General features: G+C 41.4%; 1 pseudogene; it reads right to left on the bottom strand.

Moving 5' to 3' along the window:
* Positions 1–21,397: 21,397 nt before the first annotated feature.
* Positions 21,398–22,444, bottom strand: LOC149218968 (uncharacterized; annotated as a pseudogene).
* Between the last annotated feature and the right edge of the window lie 605 nt (positions 22,445–23,049).

The following is a 23,049-nucleotide window of genomic DNA, read 5'->3' as shown; positions in this document are numbered from 1 at the left end:
ATGGGACGTGAAATAGACTCCATAGATGCAAAGGTGACTCATTGCGGATGCTCTAAACAAGGGTGGCTCGATGGCGCTGCCACACATAATAGGCTTGGTGGGGACCATGAAAACACGAGCACATGATGGTTACTCATGACAAAAATTGACACATGGGATGAAAAGTATTAAGAGGAAGTGGACCTCAAAGTACAAGTGTCGCATATGAAGAAATTCGATTTTGAGAGGCAATGAAGTGACCCTTCTTCGAAGCATGGCTTCTAGGTGAAGTGTCAAATCATCAAAACCAAAGAAATACCCATTATAGTACTCGATGAGAGAATTCTAATGGTGTTGACAGTTCATTAAACTAAGCTACAATTTGGTTGCAATGGGCGATAGAAAAACTGTGGATTTTTTTATAAAAGGATGTTTTCCCTCCAATTTGAATTCATTTGCTAAGTGAGCTATGGTGAATTTGGAGAGGAGTAAGAGGCCCTAAATCTTGTGGAGATCGTAGCAGAAAAACCGATCATTGGAATCAGGATCTGTGACTTTCAGGTAGGTGGCCTTACTTGTCTCTTAAGTTTTAGTGGTTTATTTCTTGATTTTTGGCAACCTGCAGCTCCCTGGGACACCCCTGCTCCTCTTCTCTGTCGGGTCGCACTTTTTGGGCCCAAAACTATGATCTAGCTCGTATGAAAGAGGGAAAACCATGCGAGTTCATAGTTTCTAGGCATAAAACTATGATTTGGAGATGAAAAGAGGGGTGGGTTGTTGGCCTGGTGGGGGCTGCAGGTTGATTAATCAAGGGAAGTGTTTACTCCTCTAAACTGACAAGAAATGTGGTGTTTTGCAGGCATGGTGGAGTTGAAAATCAACTGGTGTGAGTAAGACTTGGATACCCTTCGATCCGATATTTAGAGGGATTAGGGGGTTCGAGGGGTGTTAGCTCGCTACGGGGTTCTCAAGTTGGTAGAGAACCCATTAATGAGGGCAGGTGAGCCCTTGCTATCGAGGATTGTGAGCTATTGGGATCCAGACTAGGAGGTCTTTGTAGTGCAGGGGTACAAGATTGAGCTCACATTACAAGATATTTATTTCTTGACCGGACTCCCACCCCTAGGGGTGGTGGGGGATATACATCTAGTGTTGTCTCATGGGAGGAACATTACAAAGTTTTTGGAGTGCCATTGTCCACGAGGTGTGCATGTGAAGGGCATGACTATCCCGATTAGTAATCTAGACAGATTAGAGAGATGGGATGTTGCCGCAACAATGCTATAGGTTTTGGGTGGCCAAGTGTTCCACCAAATCACAGGTGGGTAGATGATGCTTGTTGAGAGTGTTTTGGAAGGGACCTACTATGGGTGGGCCCAAATGATGCTGTCGTCAGTGAAATGACAGCTGATTCTATGCAGGAGACAGGTGAACCACAATTGTGCATTTGGTACAGTGCTGTGTGGGTTCTTCTTTGAGAAGATACACACCATCCGTCCTCATGTACATATCTGAGATAGCGGCCCACCGTTGGGCATGGAATCCTTCCCAAGGCATGTTTTGGGGCTTAAAGCCCAAGTTTTGATAGAGTCACAAGGTTGTTCACCCTTGTTTTTCTAATGTAATGACGGCTTGATACACCTACCCATGGTCTGCGGACCATGGGATTGTATAAATAGAGTGAGGCTCTAAGTGTAGAAGATAGAGAATAGTTGAAGAATAGAAGCATGATGAATCTAAGAGTTTGAGTCGAAGTGTAAAGTGTGTCTTTGGGTTGTAGAGTAGGAGAAGGCTCTACAATTGAGTGCACAGAGGCCTAGTAGTCTGCAGCTGAGTGCGCGGACCCCTCCAGCTGAGTGCGTAGGGCAGGTCGAGTCTGTAACCGATTAGAGGAATTAATAAAGAGAAGTTTACCATATTTCTGTATATCTTTTACTGTTTAATGTATTATTGGGTATAAATTGCAAGTGTACTGTTTATTTTCTGCGCAACCTTATATGTGTATGTTGTATAATTAAATATAACACAAGGCTTCTATTTACGCGAAGATAACTAACTGGTGAAGGAAGAGAGGTAAGATCTTAGGTGCAACTTAGGGAAATAGTGCAGAGCACTGCTCCAGGAGCATGGAAGCCCCACATCCCCTAGTTAGGGCTGTGCGAAGGCAAGTATATCAAGGCGTGAAGGTCAGGGAAGTGCGTGAAGCAACCTGCGCACAGGGACGAACAATTGGATCAAATCAAAGCCCCAAACATCTCAAGAGTGTGGAAACCTAGTTCTAGCACCCCCCCACACTACTTCGGGTGAGACCTCAGCCCGCGCTCCATGGACTGTTGCTGAAAGGGCCAGTAGTACAGGGATCTGTTTGGTTAATTAACTCCAAACCTAGGATAGGACCCAACAAGCCAACAAATGGTTCCGTTTCTAGGACCGGGATCTACATAGAGATGTCTGATGTCGTATCATTGGAATCTAACAAATAAAGGAATTGAAGATTGGTTGGACAGAAAGATTCACGAGTTCGCGGTGCAGGAAAGCAGGAATCCACGACTATCAAAGGAAGAGTGGTTAGACTGCTACTTGTATACATAGATCCACAAAATTTTCTTCACATCTTTCCCTATTGAGCTATACGAGTGGACCGTGAAGCTAGTAGATAGCCAAGGAAGGTGTAAACTCGACAGACCTATTATGTGGACTCCAGAATTGATGCGCAGATTGGAAGCATCGAAGGAAAAGATTGCGTGCTATTGATCACTGGCTTAATCGAATTATAGGAGGATTCATCGTCGAGTTCATGGTAGATACTTTAGTCAGCTATAACAAGGCAAAATGACGCTTCCCCAAAGGGACACGAGGTAAGTACGTTAAATCTTTGAACACTTGGATTAAAATGTTGCTGTGTGAAAAACGAGTTATGCGAATAAATTGATGTTTGGGGCTACGCGAAGTGGGAGAATCTACAGAAATGAAGGTAGTATAGGACTAGAAACTAGCCCCTTGATTTCACCTCCGCGAGGGGGTGAGGAAGAGCTCGCGAAGGTCTCACCAAGAAGTGTGATCAATTTGATAAGGCAGAAGATTCTGCACATACCACCCCCACCCACACCACCGTCAACTTCACTGTCTTCACCCCCACCTTCGCCCATACCACCTACACCACCACCGTGAAGCAATATGGTGAGCGCGATAAAGTTGCTAGTGTTCAAGGGAGTAGGGAATGAAGATTCATACCAGTTTTGGTTCGTGATAAAAGTTGTATGGGAAGCGCAGGGAGTCATAGATGACAATATAAAGAAAGCGACGTTGGTCAGTTCTCCATAGGATCGCACGCTGACTTGGTACATTAAGCATTCTAATGACAATCCGAATGCAGGGATCGTAGATATTCAAACTGTGCTAAACAAAGAATTTAGCAGGCCGAAGTCAGAGGCGCAGTCGATCATTGGGTTCAAGGAAATCACAATGCTACCAGGCGAGACCCCTTGGGAGTTGGATCAGAGACTGAAGTGCACAATTTGCGAAGCTAACATGACGTTGACGGATGGAAAACACCGCGAATGGTTTGTAGCATCGTTAACGCTGCATCTAAGGAACACGCTGTCACAACAGAGGCTAACAAATCAGGCCAAGGCCTTGGAGGTCGTGATGAGATTGCGCGAGACCCTGATACAGGACCCCAACCTGGGCGTTCAGCAAATTCACACGTAGTTGAAAAAATTGTGCCTTGAGATGTAGAGTTTGAAACAAGATAGGATAGCTCGACCAGAAGTGTGTGATGAGGTATGGTGTGTAAAGTGCAAGGGTTAGGGACATGACAAGGACCACTGCCCAGTGTTTATGAATTACCTCGTGGGAGGAAGACCAATGCCATTGAGACCAGAGGCACAGGTAGGACCGAGCGCGACACCTACATTATGGTGTGCGATTTGTAAGATAGGAGGAAAGCATGCTACAAATAATTGCCATTTATTATAGAATTACAAACAGAATTCAAAACAGTTGTTCTGTAATTTCTGTAGATTAATGGGACATGATGAGTGCACCTATAGAAGTTATGAGCTGATGATGGATCAGACTCCTACCTACAGAGTTCAGGCCAAAATGCGGGCCCTTGACAAGAACGCAGGAATGGCGTGAACCGGATTTCAGGGGCGCGGATGAGGCCGAGGTGGAGGAGGACCAGGAAGAGGTCGCAGACAGTTGATATGTTACAATTGCAGAGGGCCAGGATATTATGCCTGCGATTGTACAAATCCAATGCGGCCATCATGCTTGTATTGTACATTGTTTGATCATGAGACAGAGGATTGTCCCACCCTGATAGCAAGGTTGCGCGATAAAGGAGCACTCCAACCTCCTCTGACCCAAAACCTGCAAATGATGAGGTCTGAGCCGCGTGAGGAAGACCCTAATGTGAATATTGTGCTCCGAAGTGGAATTACGATAGGGGATGACAAAGGCAAGCATCCTAAAGAAAGTACTTGGGTTTGCAAGGCTTCAGCAAAGGAACCAGAGTTTAATTTGGAGCGCGCTAAGGAAACCTTCATGGAAGCCAAGAAGAGCTTCGCTGATGCCTCCACTTCAGGAAGTAAGGACAAACTGGAGCCAGAAATGGACCCATCAATGCTCACAATGTTCCTAGAAACATGCATGAAGCTACTGCGCAACAGCAAGGCTATAAAGGGGATGAAAGAACTCATAAATATATGCGTTGGGACCACGCCAGGAGAACCACATGTAGTCTGGAAGCTTGGAAAGAACACGGCGTGAATGGGAAGGAAGATGAGATTGATCGTGCAGATTGGGGAATATGAGATGGACCAAGTGATTCTGGATCTAGGGTCGGATGTGAATGTCCTGCCAAAGTAGACATGGGAGCGCATGGGAAGGCCTACACTGCAATGGTCTCCTATCCAACTACGAATGGCGAACCAACAAAAGATCCTACCTATGGGGAGATTGCAGGGAATCACAGTGGATATCGAAGGAGAAAGTGCGCTAGCAGATTTTGAAGTGATAGAGATTGTTGATGACAACAATCCCTACCCCGCGCTATTAGGAATAGATTGGGCCACTAACATGAATGGGGTGATAAATATGAAGAAGCGCAAGATGATTTTTGAGAAAAAGTCTCTGCACGTAGTTGTACCTTTGGACCCTACAGAAGGATCACACTACATAGAGCCGGTGTGCGACTACGACAACAATGACGACTTGGACTGCATCTACAAGATAACTGTGTGAGAACAACACTGGGTGAATCCAACCACGGATGGACGAATCTCATGGGAGTGCGAAAGCTCTTGCACATCGGATTCTGATGAAGAGGTAGAATGATGGTAGAACCGGTTACACGAGGTAACCACACTGAACAGTAACATGATGATGAGATCGCTGTGCTGTGTATCGACGGAGTTAAGGGATCTGCTTACGTAGGATGGGTTAAGTGAAGCGGATGACTTCCTGAACAGATTTGAAAGTGAGGTGCTGGAACAACAACATTTCGAAGCTTTGAAATGGGTACTATGCGCTACTCCCACAAGGTGGTGGGGTACGCACCAAAGAAGCTTTGAGGACTAGCGTGAATGTAGGAGGATGATGCACATGCGGTTTGGGAAGCCTCAGATGTAGTTAAAAGACAAGTATGATGGGTAGGATGATCCACATGCGCACCTTGAAAAATGGACAAAAGTCTATGGGGAAGAGCCACAGCCTGAGTGGGTGCACCTATTCTGTCATACCCTGGATATTATACCCATGAACTGGTATATAGAGGCAGAGCTCAGCCATGGAATGAGTGAATGGGATCTCTTACGCGAAGGATTCTTGTTAACCTTCACATTTGAGGATCGTTGGTGGGATACTATTGATGATGCACTACAAGAAGTTATCTTTAAAATACCCCAGGAGCCAATGGAAGTGCTTCAGCCTGAATGAGCGACCCAGCTGAGCTGCGCGCTTGAGTGTTACAACGTGACTACTGAAGAAGATGACGAAGATCCACAAAAGGTTAACATTCTAGAAGCTGAAGGCTATCACAAGGTTCAAGGGCTATTGATTGAAGACCCTGACATAACTGCGTCGGTAAAGACAAAGCAGGTGAACATTGGTATGGAGGGCGATCCTAAGTATGCAATGCTTGGCGACTACTGGGATGATGCGACGGTGGATAAGGTCGTTGAGTTACTCCGTGAGTACCAGGACTTATTCCTGACCAAGATTACGGACTTAAAGGGGATCATTTGCGATTTAGGGATGATGAAGATCACCTTGAAACCTGACACGAAGCCGGTTAAGCAGAGGCCTTACCGCTTGAATCCGAAGTACAAGGAAAAGGTCCGCACAGAACTAGACAAAATGCTCGTAGCGGGAATCATTGAGCCAGTGGAAGAATCCAACTAGGTAAGCCCTATGGTAGTGTAGGAAAAGAAGCAGAAGGGTGAGATAAGAATATGCGTGGACCTCACAAAGTTGAATGACACATGTGTGCACGACCCATTCCCAACTCCGTTCATAGATGAAGTATTGGAAAATGTCAGCGGGTAAGAAGCATATTCTTTTACTGATGGGTTCTCAAGGTACCACCAGATAAAAATCGCGTCGGAAGACAGGAGAAAGACCACCTTCGCGACTGAGTTGGGCTGCTTTCAAAACATCGTTATGCCATTTGGGTTGAAGAACGCGCTGGCCATCTTTTTGCGCATTGTTGTTGTAACATTCAAAGAATATATCCACAAATTCCTGGAGGTCTATCTGGATGATTGGACTATATTTGGATTGGTTAAGCACCATGTAGCAAGCTTATGCTTGATGCTGGATACTTGCCAACGACACCAAATCGTGCTAAACCTCAATAAGTGTACGTTCCTTGTTCCCTTTGGGAACCTGCTGGGACATGTGGTCTGCAAACAGGGACTAATGGTAGACCCTGCGAAGATTGCAGTAATTCTGAATTTGGAAGCACCGCAAAGTGTTAAACAACTGCACACTACCCTGGGACATACGGGGTACTATAGGAAGTTCATCAAAAGCTATGCCCAAATCACTGCGCCAATGGAGAAACTGTTGAAAAAGGATGTCATGTTCTGCTGGAATGATGATTACATGAAGACCCTGGATGTACTAAAAGAGAAATTGGCCTCCGCGCCAATCCTGGTCTTCCCAAAATGGGATGTGGAGTTTCATGTCCATGTTGATGCGTCGTGTATCGCACTGGGAGTGGTACTAACATAGGAGGGTGGAGAGGGTTTAGATCACCCTATCGTGTTCGCGAGTCACAGGTTGTCTAAAGTAGAAAAGAACTATTCCACAACCGAACGTGAGGTATTGGATATGGTGTATGCGCTCCAAAAATACTAGCACTATTTGCTAGGGGGACACTTCAAGATGTATACAGACCATTCCGTGCTAAAATACTTGGTCAATAAGCCTGTGTTGGGGGGGCACATATGCAGGTGGCTATTATTGTTCCAAGAATATGATTTTGAGGTCATTGTGAAGCTTGGATTCCTGAATGTAGGACCAGATCAATTGTCGCGAATTGAGACAGGCGAGGAACCTACTAATTTGGAGGAAGGATTACCTAATACACAGCTCTTTACTATGCATGTAGTGGACGAACACTTTGAAGATATAATCCACTTTCTCACAATGGAGACTGTGCCAAAGGAATACTCCATCCAACAGAAGAAGGAATTGGTGGTGCACACGTCTAATTTTTCTGTCATCACGGGGCACTTATATAAGATTGGCAATGATGAGATACTGCGAAGGTATGTACCTAAGTTTGAACGAAGTTAGATCCTCACGGAAGTGCATGGGGGCACTGTAGGAGGACACTATACAGGGCGAGCGACTGCGCAAGAGATTCTCCATGTAGGGTTGTGGTGGCCAACCCTTCATCAGGATTCAAAAGCCCACTGTAAGGCCTGTGATATATGTCAAAGGACAGGTAAACCATTGTGGAGATATGAGATGCCTTTGAGTCCACAAATGATGCTGCAACCCTTTCAAAAATGGGTAATTGACTTAGTAGGACCTATCAAACATCAAGGAAATATGGGTGTGAGATACATTATCATCGTGACAGAGTACCTGACTTGTTGGTCGGAAGAGCAACCGGTCAAAGACTGCACGGCCGCCATGGCTGGGAAGTTTTTGTTCGAACATGTATTGACCCAATTTCGATGTCCAAAAATCTTGATGAACGATCATGGTACACATTTCCTGAACGAAACCATTAGCGCGCTAACAAAAGAGATTCAGGTGTATCATTAGAAAAGCACACCGTATCACCCACAAGCCAATGGGACAGTAGAATCATTCAACAAAATGCTGGAGACTGTGCTGACCAAAGTATGCGCTGTGTAGCAGAGTGATTGGGACCTGTGCATCCTTGCAGTACTATGGGCTTATAGGACAACGTGCAAGAAACTGACGAGACAGACACCTTTTCGGTTGGTTTATGGCATGGAAGCTGTCATGCTAATGGAGTATATTGTACCTAGTTTGCACATAACAGTGCTCACAGGTATGACAGACTGCGAAGCCCTAGAAGAGGGGTTTGCGCATTTGGAAGAACTTGAAGAGGAATGGTTCCTGGCTGGCTTCCATTAGCAGGTACAAAAGCAGCGTGAGAAGGCCTGACACGATCACCATATTAAGTTGTGCACCTTCAAGGTAAATGATTTAGTGTTGCTGTATGACAGTAAGTTTGATAAATTTCCGGGAAAGTTTAGAATGCATTGGCTGGGACCATACGTTGTTAAGGAGGTTACAGACGGAGGTGCAGTACAGTTGGTCAAGCTAAATGGAGAGCCTTTCCCAGGAAAAGTGAATGGCAGCTAATTGAAGCCCTACACAGGCGGCCCGGCTATCTGACTAGCTGGCAGAAGCACAATCTTCGCACTCCAAGGATCCGGACGAAGGCGCGAGACTATAAACAAATGTAGGGGATGCAGGAACAGGTTCAGGAAAGCAGTTTCGACACCGCGGTCTCGAAACAATGCGTATAGGATATCCAACAGGCAACCGCTCAGTGCACTGCCGACCTTGTAGCATTTCAAGCAGAGTTGGAGGGACTTCGTGCGAAGATCTCCATGCCGACAAAGTGACTCGAGGGTGAGTCACGATGTTTGTGTTTGGGGCTTATTGGGCATGGAATCCCCCCCAAAGCATGTTTTGGGGCTTAAAGCCAAAGTTTTGACCAAGTCCTTTGTAAAAGTTCCGCGAATTGTGGGCGCAGAGCGCAAAGTCATAATAGAGCCATAGGGTTGTCCGCCCTTGTTTTGGTAATGAAATGACGGCCTTATAGACCTACCCATGGTCCACAAACCATGATATTGTATAAATAGAGTGAGGCTCTAAGTGTAGAAGATAGAGAATAGTCGAAGAATAGAAGCATGATGAATCTAAGAGATTGAGTCGAAGTGTAAAGCGTGTCTTTGGGTCGTAGAGTAGGAGAAGGCTCTGTAGTTGAGTGCACAAAGGCCTAGTAGTCCGCAGCTGAGTGCGCGGATCCCTGCAGCTGAGTGTGCAGAGCAGGTTGAGTCTGTAACCGATTGGAGGAATTAATAAAGATAAGTTTACCATATTTTTGTATATCTTTTCTTGTTTAATGTATTATTGGGTATAAATTGCAAGTGTACTGTTTATTTGCTGCACAACCTTATATGTGTATGCTGTATAATTAAATATAACACAAGGCTTCTATTTACGCGAAGATAAGTAACTGGTGAAGGAAGAGTGCTGCTCCAGTAGCACAGAAACCCCACAACCCTTGGTTAGGGCTGCACGAAGGCAAGTATATCAGGGTGCGAAGGCCAGGGAAGTGCGTGAAGCAACCTGCACGCAGGGACGAATAGTTGGACCGAATCAAACCCTCAAACATCTCAAGGGTGCGGAAACCTGGTTCCAACACCCCCCCATACTAATTTGGGTGAGACCTCAGCCTGTGCTCTGTGGACTATTGCCGAAAGGTCCAGTAGTACAAGGATTTGTTTGGCTAATTAACTCCCAACCTAGGTCAGGCATTAACAAGCCAACATCCGTAGGAGCCTAGGATTCTCTACTAAGGGCAACTACTGTGGAGAGGAGGAGGAGGGGGAGTCAGACGGTTGTTTCAACTCAAATTTTTTGCACACTAGGATCAGATGCCCCTCTACATTGATGATTATCCTTATAGTGGGATGAACTATCAGGGTGATCCTGACCTACCACTTCCACCCAGGTGAACATGGGGACCAGATGGTAAGTGTTAAGTTGTTATTTTTATCATGCATTTCATATTTTTATCACATGTATATGGTACTTAGTGTAAAATATGTGGTATGCAGAAATAGCACCGGTAAAACTGGCAGGATATGCAGGATGAGCCCCTGTGCTAGGGGCTGCAGATCAGGGAACATCATCGTCACATCAGGGTCCAGAGGATAGTGTGCTACTCACTGATCTACACTGTAGGTGTGAGGTACTCTTGACCGGAGTTTCTGAGCATAGATGGCATGAGTTAGATGATTAATACATAGATGAGTGTACAGGAATTCCCTCATAGTGTACGGGATCATGTGGTGCATAGTGATGGCTGGTTAGGAAGTATGCGATCTACGTGCAAGTGGAGCAAAGCCTTTCACACGGGATCCATCAGATAGTGACTAGATATGGGGACATGTGGGTCCCTTTGGTTTTGATTTTTGTAACATGCTATGGGCATGTTAGATGTATTTAGAGCTATGGGCTCCAAACACTTATATGTTTTATGTGATACATAATATGATTATTCATTTTTATATGACGATGATGGTTCGCCATGTGTTTTTTTTATGGTTGTCTTCTGTGGTATACATGTGATAAATGCCAATCTAGAATGTTATTTGCAATGGTATCTACATAGTTATTTTGGGCTCTAGGAACATGACTAAAAGTGATGGTTTCAAATTCATGTACCAACAACTTAACTCGTAGATATTTTCTAAATCAGACTTGGTTATGCACATGATACACACCATTTAATTGCATGACAAGTATCAAAGAATATAAATGAACATGTATATGAAGGATGTTATGAACGAGGGAATCGGCAAACAAACCTGGTTATTGGTGGTAGATCCAATGCACACGCCATTTGAAAGGACTAAAGTATGCAAGGGGGTAAAAATGGCCCAGGTTGTCGAGGCTAGATTCCTGGAGAAGTGACTCGCACCGTTGGCATAACCGATACATGGTGTGGATGATGCATCCATATAAAAGGCGCAAAATACAATAGATGAGATGATGCAACCTACCTAACTTTATGACAGAAATAAAGACACGCAAATCAAATGGATATGATATGAGAAAAATTTCTTGAGGTAGAGTGCATTGGGTGAATTATGAAGTACATGGCCTTCAAAATCCTCCAAAAGATATGCCCCCTTGCTTAAGTGCAAGGGTAATCAGGGGTAGACATGGCTTCCATGATGTCTCCATCAGAATGGGAGATGGGCAGACGAGAGGAAGACTAACTACACGATGTGGCGGAGGTACCTGGTGCATCATCCTAAGAAAGGAGGTTCACATGCACATCATGTTGAATGGTAGACAATGAGCTAGTAAATGGAAGATCTACCGATGTTGAGACCTGGGATTCTGTCAAAAGAGGCTCGATAGAAGCGCATGCAGAAACCTTAGAAAGGTTTTCTTATGAGGAGCTCGAGGATGATGACATGTAAAGGATATGGTCTGTGGAGTTCGTTATCTCGACATCGGGGGGAGGGATTACGATGGTGGGACCAAAGTCCCCCTTGTTTTGATTTACTAGTGGTACCAGAACCCATGGGTAGGGGAGTAGGTGATCTGCTACTAGTGGTCTCGTATTCGTGAAGCGCCTCCAGGCAATCGTGAAATTTGTCAAGATGAGGGAAACAATGGGAATAGTGACCATGATGATCGCAAAAGGCACAAGGGTGATTTGTGCGTAATGTTCTAAGTTTCATGGCTAGACCCGGTAAGGTAACTTAGACCTTCGAGATATTTGACTCGGGGAAAATTTTATGAACCAGAGGTTTGAGATAAGGAAGTTCAGGACAATTATTGGTGGCGTGCCAACAACTTTATACAAAGCCAACGGAGGTGACAATGTTGTGGCTTTGGGGGATGGATGAGCTTAGGGAGCCTTGTACTTAGGTTCTTTCCTCTTGGCTTTTCCCCCTTGTCAAGATTATTTTGCAACATGAGTGGGTTCCTTTTGAGGTTGTGGTGGAACTGGAGCAACGAAAGGGGCCGTAGGGACTAGTTGAACTGGAGTCAAAGCATGATATGGTCTTAGCTAACCAAGCAGGGTGCTTGCAGGGGGATCAGTGTACCATACTGGTATCCCCAAAGTCATATTGGGGAGGATTAACGAAGCCATGACAGGGACATAAAAGATTATGGGAGGAGGAAACAAGAAAGGTATCTGGCCTGTAGGGTAATGTCCTAGTGGAACAACTCTTGGATGGTTGAGACTTGGAGGAATAGTTCCTGGTGGGAACATAGGAGAGGCACCCACAGATGGAGAGGGTCCTGTGTGGGTGGATCCAGATGGCTCAACTGAGGTGGGAACAACAAGGTGCTGAGGAGATGGCTGTTGTTTGGATGTACCAGATTGCTTGCAATCAACCCATGACAATTGTAACATACAAACACTCAAAGAGCTAAGCTCAGAGATAAGAGGAGGAGGGCTGGGGAAAGAACCTAATAATGAGGAATCTTTGTAGACTCCGGGTGAGACACTAGTGAGAGGGGTAGAAGACTGCTTATCAGACTTTGATGAGATAATGGACTCAGGGGAGGTCAAGGATGATGGCTCATAGTATGTCAACTGATCGACGGTGATGATCTTCCCTTCATGGGGGAAGCACATCTTGCGAAAAATCGTAGATGTGACAGCTAACATGGAATATGTCTAACTACAACCCAATATAATGTTGTAATCTAAAGGGGGCATCAATAAATTCAATATCTACATGCACAGTATTTCTCGCAAGAGTCACTGGACAATTGCGATACATGCCGAGAGGCTGGGAGGAGTGACCGTCCCAAGCACACAAAGTGCTGGTGGATGGGGACAGTTCAGGTGACTTAAGTTGTTTCCAAATGGTAGCGGACATCACGCAGGTGGATGCACCTTCGTCAATAATGCATCAGGATATGGTGGCATTACAGACTCGGACTGGTATCTGGAAAGCAATGGATGAAGGTAATGGGGGATGTTATGATGTATCAACTGGGAAGACAATCAAACGATCGTCAGAATGATCTATTGTGCCTAAAGAAGTTAGTAGAGATTTCTTTTGAGATGGGAAAAACTGGAGTAGCTCCAGCATCGACATGGCAACAAGTGATTGTGCCAAGTCATTTTCTATACTGTATGTACGGGAAGCTTGGATAGAATCTGTGTTATGGTGTAATGGTTCCTTGGGGATCTTAGGAATTGACTCAACTTTAGGTTGAGGGATCTGTAGTGGACCATTTGGTGTCATAATATGCTAAGTAGTGTTGGGTGTGGAGCCCAATTATCTTCTTTATTCAGAGGTATCACCGCATTAGACCCCAGTTTGTAATATGGCGGCAACGTTTCCCGTAAAATGTATGCCACCAAGGGGGTCCACCGGGGGGTGACGAAAATTATTTAGAGCCCCCCCAGCAGGGGATAGGGGGCAGCACCCCCAAAGCTAAAAATAGATGTAAAATTTCCTTGTAAAATGTTGTAACTTCGTAGTCAATCTGGGCTGTTCATTAGGAGGAGATCTGACAGTAAAAGTTATGTTTAATTTAGGGTTTTTTTCCCTAGAAGGAAACCCCTCACTATGTATGAAGGAATTGTATTGCGTCTATGTAGATTTGTATTCTGAGCGAGAAAGAGAGAGGAGATTGTGTGACACTGAAGAGGGAATTACAACGAATATTCTGTAGGTTGTATCTCTTCATTTTGCTAGATAATATAAAGGAAGGATTGGATGTTTCTCCGTGGACGTAGCCCAAATTAGGTGAACCACATATATTTGTGTCTCTCTTGTTTTATGAGTTTTCTGTGTAATATATAATTTTCTAATAACTGGTATCAGAGCCGAAGATCTATTTGGCTAATAAACTCGTAGGAGAGAAGGGTTCCTGGTTCGAGTGGGAGAAATGGTAGAAGATGGTAGGTTTAGGGTTGAAAAATTTAACGGCCAAAACTAATAGCTATGGAAGATGCAGATGGAAGATTATATGTATTAGAAAGATCTGTACCTACCATTGAGTGGAAAGACAAAGAAGCCGATGAGTATGATAGACACATAATGGGATATTCTCAACAGAAAGGCCCTTGGAACAATACGGTTGTGCCTAGCAGCATTGGTAGCCTTTAATATTTCAAAGGAAACGACAACAAACGGTTTAATGTCAGCATTGGCCAAACTATATGAAAAACCCTCGACCTGAAATAATGTATTTCTTATGAAGCGTTTATTTTATATGAAGATGTGAGAAGGTGGATCTATTGCTGATCATTTAAATGAATTTAATACAATTACCAGTTAGTTAAGTTCTGTAGGGGTAGCTTTTGATGATGAAGTTAGGGATCTGTTATTTCTATGCTCATTGCCAGAAAGTTGGAATGGTTTAGTTATGGCCATTAGTAACTCTGTCTCTAGATCTAGTACTTTAAAGTTTGATGATGTTATCGGTGCAATCCTTAGTGAGGAAATGCGACGGAAAAGCTCCGGTGAGACATTAGGTAATGCTTTGACTGTAGAGACTAGGGGAAGAAAAATTGAAAGAGGAAAGAGCCCAAGACATCGCAGTAAGTCAAGGAAAGGAAGATCCAAGTCCAGATCGGGGATAGTGTGTTGGAAATGCGGGAAGAAAGGACACCTGAAGAAAGACTGCAAGTCTCGGAAGGGAAAAGAAGGAGACGCGCAACACGAAAAAAATCATGAAGCAAATGTGACAAGTGATGTGTTGCAAGATGCTTTGATTCTTTCATTAGAAAATATTATTGATGTCTAGGTGGTAGATTCAGGGGCCTCATTCCATGCCACATGTGATAGGAAACATTTTCATGATTACGTTCAAGGAGATTTTGGATAGGTTCAATTGGGTGATGATAAACCCTGTAAAATCATTAGAATGGGTACAGTTTTCATAAAAAAACAGAATGAAAACCAATGGCTATTGAAAGAGGTAAGGCGTGTTCCAGATCTGAAGAAAAATATGATTTCAATAGGGCAATTGGGAGCTAAATGCTACGTAACTACTTTTACAGATAAAACTTGGAAGGTCACTAAAGGAGCCCCAGTAATAGAAAAAAGAGAAAAGGTTAGTACATTGTATTTATGCAATGGTATTTCTAATTATGTTAATGCTTTAACCTCTACAAGAGAAGATACGACATTGTGGCATCATAGGCTTGGGCACATGAGTGAGAAGGGGATGCAGATTCTTCACTAAAGAAATTTGTTCCTAGGATTGAAGCATGTTGATTTAAAATTATGTGAGAATTGTGTTTATGGAAAACAAAAGAGAGTCATATTCCTCAGAGTTGGGAAAGAAAAGAAGAGCGAAAAATTAGAGCTTGTGCATATAGATGTATGGGGACCTGCTCAGGTATCATCTCTCGGTGGCTCCCATTATTATGTTACTTTTATTGATGATGCAACCATAAAAAGCTAGATTTATTGTATTCGAAATAAATCTAATGTATTTGATACTTTCAAGAAATGGAAAGCTTTGGTTGAAAATGAGATAGGAAAAAGGTTGAAGTGTCTCAGATCATACAATGGAGGTGAATATTACAGCAAAGAGTTTGATAGGTACTGTTCAGAGAATGGAATTCACAGAGAGAAGGTAGTTCCAGGAACACCACAAGAAAATGGTGTGTAAAAAATGATGAACAGGACAATCGTGGAGCATGCAAGGTGCATGAGATTGCATGCATGATTTCCTTTACAATTTTGGGTAGATGTTGTAGATACTGCTGTTTATCTAATAAACAGAAGGCCTTCAAGTTCCTTGGATGGTGGTATTCTAGAGGAGGCATGGACAAGTAGAAAGGTAAACTACTCATTTTTTAAAGACTTTTGGTTGTGAAGCCTTTGTCCAAATTAATAAAGAAAACATAACAAAGCTTGAAGCAAAATCAAAGAAATGTACCTTTATTGGATATGGTGTTAATGATTTTGGTTATTTCTTTTATGATTATGAAAAACACAAAATAATTAGGAGCGGAGATGTCATATTAAATGAAAAGGTTTTGTATAAGGATCATATGCAGGAAAAGAAACAAGAAAAAGAAAACAGAGAATACACAATGCTTGATGAGACCACAGGAAACGTGAAGGTGCCCGAAAATCATAATGATCCACAGGAAAAACAACAACAACAAAAAACACCTCAAACACCTGAAAGTGGTGTTAGAAGATCTACCAGGATAACCAGACCCCCTGAATGATACTCTCCTTCATTATATTATGCATTGTTGACTGATTCTGGTGAACAAAAATGTTATGAAGAAGCAGTGCAGGTAGAAACCAGGAAGAAGTGGGAGCAAGCCATGAAAGGAGAGATGGACTCCTTAGCACATAACTAGACTTGGGACTTAGTCAGGTTTCCTGCAGGTAAAACAACATTGCAAAATAAATGGGTTTACAGGTTGAAGGAAGAAGATGGAGGTAGAAAAAGGTATAAATCTAGACTTGTGGTGAAGGGGTTTGCACAGAAAAAGGGTATAGACTTTGATGAGATATTTTCTTCTGTTTTTAAAATGACTTCAAACAGAACTATTTTAAGTCTAGTAGTGGCTGAAGATTTTCATCTTGAGCAATTAGATGTAAAGACAACCTTTCTCCATGGGGATTTGGAGGAAGAGATATATATGCAGCAGCCACAAGGACATGAGGTAAAAGGGCAAGAGAAACTAGTGTGCATGTTGAAGAAGAGCTTGTATGGCTTAAAATAGGCTCCAAGGCAGTGGTATCTAAAATTTGATAGGTTTATGTCTAAACAAGGTTATATTAGATGTCACTTCGATCATTGTGTTTATCTCAAAAGGAAAAATGATGGCAACTATATTATATTGTTATTGTATGTAGATGACATGCTTGTTGCAGGGACTAATATGCAGGAAATAAATGTGCTCAAAAGAAAATTGGCGAACTCATTTATAATGAAGGATTTGAGTGCTGCAAAACAAATCCTTGGTATGAGAATAACAAGAGACAGGAAGAATTGAAAATTAACATTGTCTCATAGTGATTACATAGAAAAAGTGTTGAAAAGATTTAATATGCAGAATGAAAAACCAACTAGTATACCTTTGGCTAGACATTTCAAACTAAGTAAGGAGGTGTGTCCCAAGACTTAGGAAGAAATGGCTTATATGTCTAAAGTTCCATATGCATCAGTAGTTGGAAGCTTAATGTATGCAATGGTCTGCACAAGGTCTGATATTGCACATGTAGTGGGAGTCGTAAGTAGGTACATGAACAATCTAGAAAAATAACATTGGATGGCAGTGAAGTGGATTCTCACGTATTTGAGAGGTAACACAAATCAAGCATTATACTTTGGTGGTTCAAACATTTCTCTACAGGGATATGTTGATGCAGATATAGTGGGTGATAGAGATAACAGGAGGAGCACAACAAGGTATGTGTTTACTGTAGTTGGAACAACTGTCAATTGGGTTTAAAAACTACAAAGTGTTTGTTGGGTGATTTAATTGTCTATTAAATCCCTTGTCATTTAATTTATCAACCCGAGGAATTATCTTACTTTAGAATATAGAGAAGAGTCTCTTGTTCAAGAGTCCTGATTGTCCTTCTACAATCTTTCTATAATAACATTGCCAAACATCTAAGAAAGCAAGAAAGAAATGAAAGCAAGTAAATATTGTTTTCAGTTCAGTTCCTAGCTCATGGAGGAGAGTCTCCTAACTTAAGAGGACTTGATTGCCCTTCTCACATAAAAGCTAGCTACTGAGAGGAAATCAATATTAACATAAATGTAAGATAGGAAAACATATGAGAAAGTAAATCTTGTTTCAGTTCAGTCTAGCTCTTGGAGAAGAGGCTCCTAACTTAGGAGTTCCTGGTTGTCCTTCCCACATAAAAACTAGCTACTGAAAGGAGATCAACCTTCACACAAAAAAACATGGCCATTACATGAATTCATACTGAAATTATATACAAATATTTACAACAAAGAAATAAGATGAGCATCATAATTAAAATTAATATATTCACAATTATTAAAATTACTCTACAACAAAGTGTACTTATCTTAGTGTGGGGATCCTTCCATTCCTCAATGAGCACACATGAACAACTATCACACGTTAAGAATCAAACAACACTCATAACTCATGATTTGGAGAAAATGATATTATTCATGTTGAATGAACAATCATAAATCTGGTGCTAATGAATAACTGATAACTGTTCTCCCCTTTTCCTTTGAAGGACGATCCTCTTATTTATACATGAATTAGGGATATCTACTCAATAAATGTAGATCCCTTAAATATCTACTTGATCCATACTTGTCTCAACTTATCCCTAAATACTAGATACAAATCCCATGACACATCAAAATCTCCATGATCTTTCTCCTTGGAATATGGTCCACCTCTTGAGTTGAAATTCGAATTTGATCTTGGGAGGCCACATAAGGGTGCCTTGGAAGCTTCCAAATGATCTACACATGTCATCAAACTCAAGCCACTTTTAGGTATAAGCAAATACATGTTATTTCTCTAACTTTTAATCATAAATTCACTCTAAATACATGAAATTAATAACTTTGGAAAATGAAAATATAAACTCATATGGTAATGGAAATATAGGGTTATGTAATGATAATATGATGAAATGAGGTGACAAAATGAGGATAAAGGTGAAAATGGAGTGAAAAATCATGTTAATTTGGCAGCCCAACATACCCCCCAACTTAAGTTATTGCAAGTCCTCATGCAATCTATTTCATTGATCATGATTTGATCTTTTGAATTGTCTTGCTTTTACATGAACTTTGGTTGATATTGATTTTTTAACTTCACATAATTTTCTTTTTGACAACTTTGTTCTTTTTGCAAAGTCTTATTTCTGAAAAACATTTGATTGCAACATATTATTTTGGTTGGTTCTTGTGTGACAACCAAAATTTGATTAGTATTGGTTCTTGCGTAACAATACTTTTGTTGTTTTTATGTTGCATCAAAATACTTTGAAAAAAATTTAATCAACCATTCATTCTTCGATCATTATTTGCAAAACATGTAATGTTTGAATCATAATGTAAGAGTTGTTGTTTGGAGAAAGTATGTTGGTTAGGATGATATGTGTAGAAAGGACATATATGACATATGGAAGGTGATAATGGAGTATGAATGTGAGTATGAACATGGTGATTGTGAATGAACATGGTGAAACATTTTCCAAAAATTATAATTTTAGTATTAAAGGAATTGTATGATAAAAAGCTAGAAAAAAACATACCTTTACTTACCTGAGTGGACAAACTGTGTATATGTAGAAAAGTGTAGCTTCTGCTGCGGAATCATGGAATGAAGAATACAAGAATGTGATTTGTGTCTTGGTTGCATACATGATGGATGAAGTCGCGAATGTGGATCCTTTATTACTGCTACTGAATCTGTTCCAAAGTATAAAATACTGTTGAATCTGCTCTTGAATCATATAGTCTTCTTGTCGTCCCATATCGTGGCATAATTCTTTCCATGTGAATAAATGTGTCGATGTCAAACATGGAAACAAGTCATTGGATTACTGACCATTGATGAATGTCGTTAACCAATGCAAGGCAAACTCACCATTAATGTCAATGAGTGCCAAGGTACCCAAGTACATCTTGCGAAGTGCAAATAAATGAGCTGATGTCGAGCCACTTGCAAGATCCAACAAACAAGGGACATTAATGTATTCCCATTGTTCGTTGACAAGAAGACTTGCCATTAGGGCATGCAAGCCTCAAGGTACTAATAATGACTCTAGTCTTTGTCCCAGATAAGGTGCTGAGGTCGATGGGTCAAGACTTGTTGAAAGGTGGGCCTTAAGGAATCCCACATCAGTCAACGCGAGTTCGTACAAAATGATTGGTAGGACTATAGATACAAGATGTTATGGTCAAACAGTTTTTATGGCAAGGAATACAAGGCAATGTAGAGAGATGGATGGTTTATTTGTGAGGGAAAAAGATGAACTGAAAAGAAGGAAAAAATGTATGTGACTCAGAAAAGTAGACATGTATGAAGTCATGATGGATAAGGCAATGAATCAGTGGACTTTAACATGGATGACTGATGAGGCTTTGAAGGAGAAGTGTGGGTAACATATCATGATGCAAAAGATTTCTCTGTAGCGACAAATGTCACAACATATGTAATTAGCTCCTTCAAGCTTTCAATGATGAATGTGATTTCTAGAGATCAAATTTGCATGAACTTGGATCGTCGCGCACCTATAAAAGCTTAGTACAAATTCTGCATGAAAACTATGAGAGCTTTTTGAAGGACATAAAATGCAAGTATGAATGTTAGCAACGAAATAAAATGAAATTTTTTTACCTGTTGCCTTTGCGCACAAGTTCCTTTGAAGTAACTCCAAGAAAATATAAATTGTTTTCAAGAGGTATGAAATGTCCATTTGCAATTTATTTGTTTTTTTTTTTAATTGTTTTTGATGTTCATTTATTTATTTATTTTAATTGTTTTGATTTTTTTATTTTTATTTTTAATTGTTTTGATTTTTTTACTTGTTTTAATTTTTATATATTTTTTTAATTGTTTTGTTTTTTTATTTATTTGTTTTTGTTGTTGTTTTTTTTAAACTAAAATTTAAATTTAAAATTTGTTTTGGATTGTTAAAAAATAAAAATAAAAATAATAAAATCACAAAAAATTGTTTCGTATTGTTTTGATTTTTTTCTTCATAAGATTTATTATTATGAATGTCTTAAAGGCACTATGATACACTTACAATATGAAAAGTGTTAAAAGAATCCAAAGATCGTGAATTAGAAATGATTATTCACTGTTCACGACATGAAATTCTAAAATCCAAATAAAGTTTTTTTTATTGATTATTATTACGGTGAAGCTACATATCACTAGCTACAAAACTGTAAACCACAATATGTAATCTAAACAAAATGTTATCATCAAAAAAAAAAATATGGCCAAAAACAAACGTTTGGGCACCGAATGCAAGGTAATATTTAAAATTCTAGTCACATGCAATGTTTCAGATTCGTGATACTTACTTCTGAACCAAATCCTCCCTTTATATTCATACTTCATCGATATGATAATGTTGAGTCGACAGAAGGACACAATCAATTGAAAATACTTTTCAGTGCCATCATGAAATTGATATTAGTTAGGTAAGGAGGAGATTCAATGTTATTTTTCGTGCACATAGACTTGGGTAACAAATTGTCTAGTAGTTGTAGTTACAGTTTGCTGAGTGACAGTTTGTAACTCAAGAGTCATGGTAAAGTACTCGGACAATAAAATTCTGTTCAGCCTCTCCCTCAAATCAGAGTAAGATACTGCGTTATCTGGATGAATAGGATTGTCCGAGTTAACCAGCCACTGCCTTGTGTGATGAACGCAGCTCTGAAGGGCACTCTTATGAGAAAGAGTTGCATTGGGCGGCCTTGAAGTCATGAGTGAACCAAACATAGACAATACATCGAGATCCTCTTCTACCAGGGGTTTCATGGCATCATCAGTCACATAATCATAAGATAATCAGGAGCTTTGCTCATGCATTTTTGTCCACATCATCAAGTAAAATCATTCTGCAAAGTCACATTGAACAAATGAGAAAAGTACAAGATCTTCAAAAGCTCTACAATGGCCTCATTAGAAAGCACCACGCCATCCTTGGCAACATCTCCCTCTGCTGGAGGAGTTGCTTCATTAGTCTTCACCTCATCACTATCCTGTGTGTCTTGGGTTCCATTCTCCGAGATACTGGAACCCTCTGTGACCACACCATCTTCAGCTGTAGGCTCCTTGCTGGAGGCATTCTCTTCTAGTAACTCCTTTTCTTTCTCGGCCATCTTTTCCTTCACAGCAGCAACAAGAGGCTGCCTAAGTTTCTCGTACTCATCGATCAATACGGCAACACTGGCCTTTGACCTCAACACATCGTCCTGATCTTTGTTTATAACTTTACCCTTGGCTTTACTGTCCTCGATCTGTAATATCCGGTTATATTTCTTTTTTTAGGGCCCTGAGACGCTTGTTCATCATGGACAGAATAGGACCGTCCTTAACAAGGAAAGACCTGGAAGGAACGGCGGAGCCATTGGGGGATGCAGGAGTTGCTACCTCTGAGCCGGCCATTGCAGTCGTCTAAAAGTGCAACTTATGTTGAAAAATACAGCGTAACACGAGGGTTTTAGTATCTTAAGCTGAAGCCCTACCTCAAACAGTGGGGCGACCTAAACTTTCATGGCAGACACTATAAACACACTCATTCGTTGTTCACACAACTCCCAAATAGCCGCAGAATCCCCAAAATATGCTACAAGCGCCAGGGGGGTTTAAAGCTCAAATCCTAACTCCAGTCGCAGTTCTAGACTTCTATTTCAGACTCTGTGAAGAACCCAAAGCCCCAGAACCCTTTAAAAGAAAAATGACCAAAACACGGCGAATCACCGAGACCCATTCAAGATTTTCAACCTCAAAACCTACTTTACAGGTCTCGGCTCTAAACCTCAATGGTGAACTATAGAAAAACAAATTTTGAACCCCAGAACCCTTCAAAACAAACCCCGAGACATAAAAAGCAGAGAAGAAACTCGAAACATATACGAGGGTTTTGAGTTCAATAACTACCCGTAAATCTGCCCGGCATACATTGAATATGGTCTCATCCCAGAGCTTTCTAAAAGCAGAAAAAGGATAAGAAAAAAATACTTCAAACAGGGTTGCTGTACGATTGAATTTGGGTCAATGATAATGCGAAAATCCAGAGCCGCGCATGCAGATTTTAACAGCAACGTGATGCTAGGCAGACATGCAAGTGTTCAAACCATACCAAG

The sequence above is a fragment of the Pinus tabuliformis genome, chromosome Q, assembly GCF_031772625.1.
Source record: "Pinus tabuliformis cultivar Carrire ecotype Pingquan chromosome Q, CPIR1, whole genome shotgun sequence".
NCBI classification, from domain to species: Eukaryota; Viridiplantae; Streptophyta; class Pinopsida; order Pinales; family Pinaceae; genus Pinus; species Pinus tabuliformis.
The sequence above is the reverse complement of the archived record's forward strand: the minus strand, read 5'-3'. Positions and strand labels throughout refer to the sequence as shown.